Genomic DNA, 5,162 nt, shown 5'->3' on the forward strand with positions numbered 1-5,162 from the left:
CACAGCTGTATAGGTACTGTTTGGTCATATGCTACTGTAACTTCAACAGTATATGAGGATATAAATTATAGCACAATTTTGTTTTGGCTAATGGCATTGTATGGGAATTAATTTTAGGGCAATTGAGAACCAGGCCTTTGGGATCTAGCATCAGCTGCTGAAAGATTAAAATCACAAGAAGGTCTGAAGTGTGCAAGGGGTCCGAGTTGAGTATATCCTTCAGAGACAAGCACAGGAAGCTAGGATCCGGGATTATATTAGGCTTCTGTATTCACAGTCCTTTAGAAAGAAGTTGATGAGTTTGGAAGGGGTTTTTTACAGTGAGAGCTGTGAATATGTGGAATTCTCTCCCTGAATCAGTTGAACAGGCTGATACATTAGATAGCTTTAAGAAGTAGTTGGATAGTTTTTTAGCAAGTGAGCAAGTAACTTATTTACTATGTGAAGTACTACTATATGAAAGTACCATGCTTTTTAACATTCATATAATATTTCATTGGCCAGGGCTGCACAAAACGATACATAAAACAAAATAATTTGACTGTTGTTACTTGCCTCTGTCATGAAAGTGAACACAAAAGGAGGGTTGTTGGATGATTTTAAAATACTGTATTAACTTGCACATAAACCATTAGGAAAATCGTTATTGTGAATAACATAGACACAAATGAAGTAGAGGCACTCATTGCAACAGTTTTATACCATCACAGGACCACCATACAGATACAGTACTTGAAGCAAAAAGGTGAGTGCTATCAATGTGACATCTCCCAAGTATACAGAGTCATAGATATAAAGAAAGCAGGCCCTCCAAATGCTGGGGGACCCAGGAGGTATAGTGGTTGAAGTGGGGCACTGTATCATAAGTAGTTACAATACATACTAAGGAAAGCTGCCTTAATCACAAAGTTTAGTGGGGAACTTATAATATTTTGTAATTACGCCACTGCAAGAATATATGCATAAAGCGGAGATATAAGACTGAATCTTGAATTGTATTGTCTATTTTATAGCAAAGCACTGGTGTTTATTTTTCTCCTGTTCTACCTGAAAATAATCCTGTTTATATGGAAACAATATTCTGTCCAAGGAAAAGGTTTTTTCAAAACACATCCGGTAATACTGCTAGTTGGAGTATTATCACCCCCTCCCTTCTCCCCCAGCAGCCCATCAACAAAACAATAGGGAATATAACAAGGCAGCAGGTCCCTGACCACCCATGATCCACCATGTGGTAGATAAGAGAACATCTCTCAGCAGTGAAACATCCAAGCCTGACCACGACTCCTCCAGTTACATAGAAGTAAACAATAGCTAATATCTGAAAGAAGTTCCATTGTGAATTGCTGGCTCTTTCTGAAAGCACAGGATTGGACACAATGACCTGAGATGGATGCCTACATACCAATAGTACAGCTAAAAACACATTTATTGGTTAAAGAATAACATTTTAAATGGTAGAGTAAATTATTTGTTATGTAATTGTAATTTAGAAATAAAAAGTACACCATCAAAACCCTTTAGGTATCCCTTTAAAGTGTTTTTCAACCTTAAAACTGGCCCTTTAACAAATATAACCCACTGCCTGTTTAATCTTTATGGCAATGTTCCTTAGATTTAACTTGGAGCTTGAATCTTTAAACTCAGAACTAGATATTGATTTAAACAGTTTATTTGCTTTGTTGTAATTCAGTTTTGTAGGAAATAACTTTAAGGTTATAAGAAGTGCCAATTCTTCTGGGACTCTTTCTGTACTTTTATAGTTAGGAAAGTATTTCTACCCGATATTTTCCTTGCATGAAAATGTCTTATTTGGGCATTTTCTATTATTAAACATTTTTATGACAAAGTCCATTGATTTTCTCCTCTGTATCTGCTGTCTTTGCTCCAACTGGATAGAATTGCTGCCATCTGGAGGGAACTTGTGAAAAAGAGCATGATTATTTCATTTGTAATCTATTAACCGCTTACAGCATTGACAAAATCACAGATAAAATGCACATATAGTAGAGCTCATTTTATTTTAATATGGCTTAGACATCAATCCATTAACATGCATAGCAAAGAAAAGAAAGGACAGTAAAGTGCAAAATAGTAAATCCATTTCTTGATTACCCAATGTCTCAGATTTCATGTTACATTTTACTAACAATGCAGTACAGGTATGGGACGTCTTATCCAGAATGCTCAGGGTCTTTTTATAATTTGGATCCCCATACTTTGTCTACTAAAAAATCATTACAACTTTAATTAAACCCAGTAGAATTGTTTTGCCTCCAGTAAGGATTAGTTATATCTTAGTTAGGATCAAGTACAAGGTACTGTTTTATTATTACAAAGAAAAAGGAAATACATTTTTGGGTCCAATCTTCCTGAAGATAAAAAATAAACCCACAACTTGAATGTATTTCATTGATTACACAATGAAAAATTGAATCCGAAAATGAGTGGAATGGCACATACAGCTAGAGAGCTGTATCATTCTTTGAAGGTAATCTTACAATGGCTTTGACACTGCTAAAGGTTATCCACATTGTTTTACTCTTGAAGGGCACTCCGAATAGTGCTGAACTAGGGTCTAAGAGAAGATTGATTTTAAAAGTTTTCAGAGACATCAGACAGGATTCCATTGAAGTAAGATATATTGTGTACCTTCCTTGTGCCAGCAATAACAACTGAACCCAGGAGAGGAATAGACTGTAGTGATTGGCGAATTTGTTCCGTTTCACCGAAAAATGTGCGAATTGCCCGCAAAATTCGCGAAACGGCAAAAGATTCGCAAAACTGTGCAAGCGAATTTTCACGCCATTTTGCGAATTTATTAGCGGGTGGCGAATCGCACAAATTTGCCGCTAATTCACGCCTGCCGAATAAATTTGCCCATCACTAATAGACTGCAATGGGAGATGACTATTAGTTTAGTTTGGGATTACTGGGACTTCTGCACCTATATTGGCTGTGCAGAACTGCCCCAATAGGAGAATATCCTTTTGTGGATTAGAAGAACCAAATTGTAATCATAACATTAATGATTACACTTAGATTATAAAATTACAATATTTACAGTTACACATTACACAAGTCTACGTTGTTGTTACCAAAAAGGCAGGGGAATAGAGTTCAGCATCATCTCTGCCTTCCCCTCTGGTCTGCATTCCTCACATGTTGTCTTGTCCCAGGCTCCTCTGGCTTCTCCAGCTCTTCCTCTCAGCTGCCCAGCTCCATCTTCCTCTGTCCAGTGTTCTTTTATCCTGGGCTCTCACCTGCCCCCACAGAAACCCTTCCAACTGCCAAGATGCTGTGATAAACCCCCCAACTTGCCTACATCCTGTTGAGCAAGTTTTCTCGCATACTGTTAGTTGATTTATGGTCCCCACAGCAGACATAGGACTTAGTAGTCACAGGAAACCCTTTGTTATGATATTTGGGGCTTCGTGTAAGTTCCCTGAAAAACTGCTTTCCTATTAAATACCCAAAATGAAGACGGCAATTTCTTACAATATGTTTAAAATTTCCATGCATGGACAAGGGAAATACTGTATAACCTTGTGGTTCTCTATAAATGTCTAAATACATAGCTACATAGTTACTTAGTTATATTGGTTTGAAAAAAGACCAAAGTCCATCAAGTTCAACCTCTCTACATGAAACCGAGCATCCATATATACACACACTCCCACTGACCTATACCTTCACATTAATGATATATACCCATATCTATACTAACTATAGAGTATAGAGTTTAGTATCACAATAGCCTTGGATATTCTGCTTTATCCAAGCCACTCTTAAAAGCATTAACAGAATCAGCCATCACAACATCATATGGCAGTGCACTACAATACAATACTGTGTTGGTGCTGGCACCAGAGTAAGATTGACATGTCAGGATACCATATAATATCCAGGTGGATGCTTCTGACTTTATATTGGGGCCTTTTATCTTTCCCCGTGCATTATTTTTGCCTACAAGTCTGAGAAGTGTGGAGCACTTCCATAGACTACTGAAAAACAAGATGAAATGAGATTGGACAAGCAGCAAGGGTTTGAATTGCTGGATATACAAACTTGGGGGCAAATTCACTAACCACGGGAAATTTGCCAGCAACGGCTTCGCTCACATCGCCATACTTCGCCACTAAATGCGAAGTTGTGTCCAAGGCGCGGAACGATGGTCAAGTTTTGAAGTTGCGCTAGCATTGGCTAATTTGCATACGGCGGGAAGTTACACTACACAAGCCCAGGGAACCTTAATAAAAGAAAATAGAGTTGCTTTTTTCACATGTTGCCCTATACATGTGCCCAGTGTATAGTTTATGCTCCATATGTAGGGAAATGTAGCGGGGAAGCCGGGTACCCTAAAAAAAATTATCATCTTTTGCTGCCTATCACCCTGAAAAATGAAAAGTCGCCAGCGTTTTTTGGGACTTTTTCAACTATTTTTTGAGGAACTCCTATATAAATTCGCCCGGTGTTAGAGTGCGAAGTAGCGTAACAGTCTATCTCCTTCTCTAGCGAATTTACGCCTGTGCCTGTTATTAAATCGGCGAAGTCCCAAAATGATGTCACACTGGCGAATTTTCGCTAACGTTAGTCACTTCGCCCTTTAGTGAATGTCCCTCTTGGTACACTTCATTTGCTTATTTATGTTCTGGAAAAGGTAAAATAAATCTGTGTGAAGCAGGGGATAAAAATGAGCCAAATGACCATAACCTAATAGGCGGCCATTATGACAGACTTGATCCGACGTACTGGGCCTCAGTGTAATCCTGGGGAGCAAAGTGATGGTATTTGGCGTCAAGATAACTGTACTGGGCATTTTCGTTTCTGCACTTTTCTTAGGGAGCATCCGAATCTGGCAGCTTGTTTTCATTCTGTTAAAAAATAAGCTGTCCAAATGGAAAATGTATAATTATTAGGCGGTATTATTTACAAGTCAATGTTACTGAGCAATTCCTGCTTTACCTGCACTGTTCAATAATGGAGCTACTGTATTTCCCATTTTGGCAGGGAAGTGCAGTTTATCCTCAGTGATTTTGTGAGACGATCACAGTGATCAAATACCCAGAATGCCATTGACCCAAGAATACGCAGTAAGTCATGTTACAGATCATAGGCCCTGCATGGAGATTAATCACCAATAGAAAGCAAAAAACAATATG

At 38.3% G+C, this 5,162-nt stretch overlaps 1 long non-coding RNA gene across 1 annotated transcript; it reads right to left on the minus strand.

The window, feature by feature from the left end:
* Positions 1-594: 594 nt before the first annotated feature.
* Positions 595-3,209, minus strand: LOC108714284. The gene is made up of 2 exons (XR_001935340.2): positions 3,099-3,209; positions 595-1,921 (listed from the first exon to the last, which is right to left on the minus strand). It is a non-coding gene; the product is annotated as an uncharacterized LOC108714284 (long non-coding RNA).
* Between the last annotated feature and the right edge of the window lie 1,953 nt (positions 3,210-5,162).

The sequence above is a fragment of the Xenopus laevis genome, chromosome 4L (genome assembly GCF_017654675.1).
Source record: "Xenopus laevis strain J_2021 chromosome 4L, Xenopus_laevis_v10.1, whole genome shotgun sequence".
Classification (NCBI taxonomy): domain Eukaryota; kingdom Metazoa; phylum Chordata; class Amphibia; order Anura; family Pipidae; genus Xenopus; species Xenopus laevis.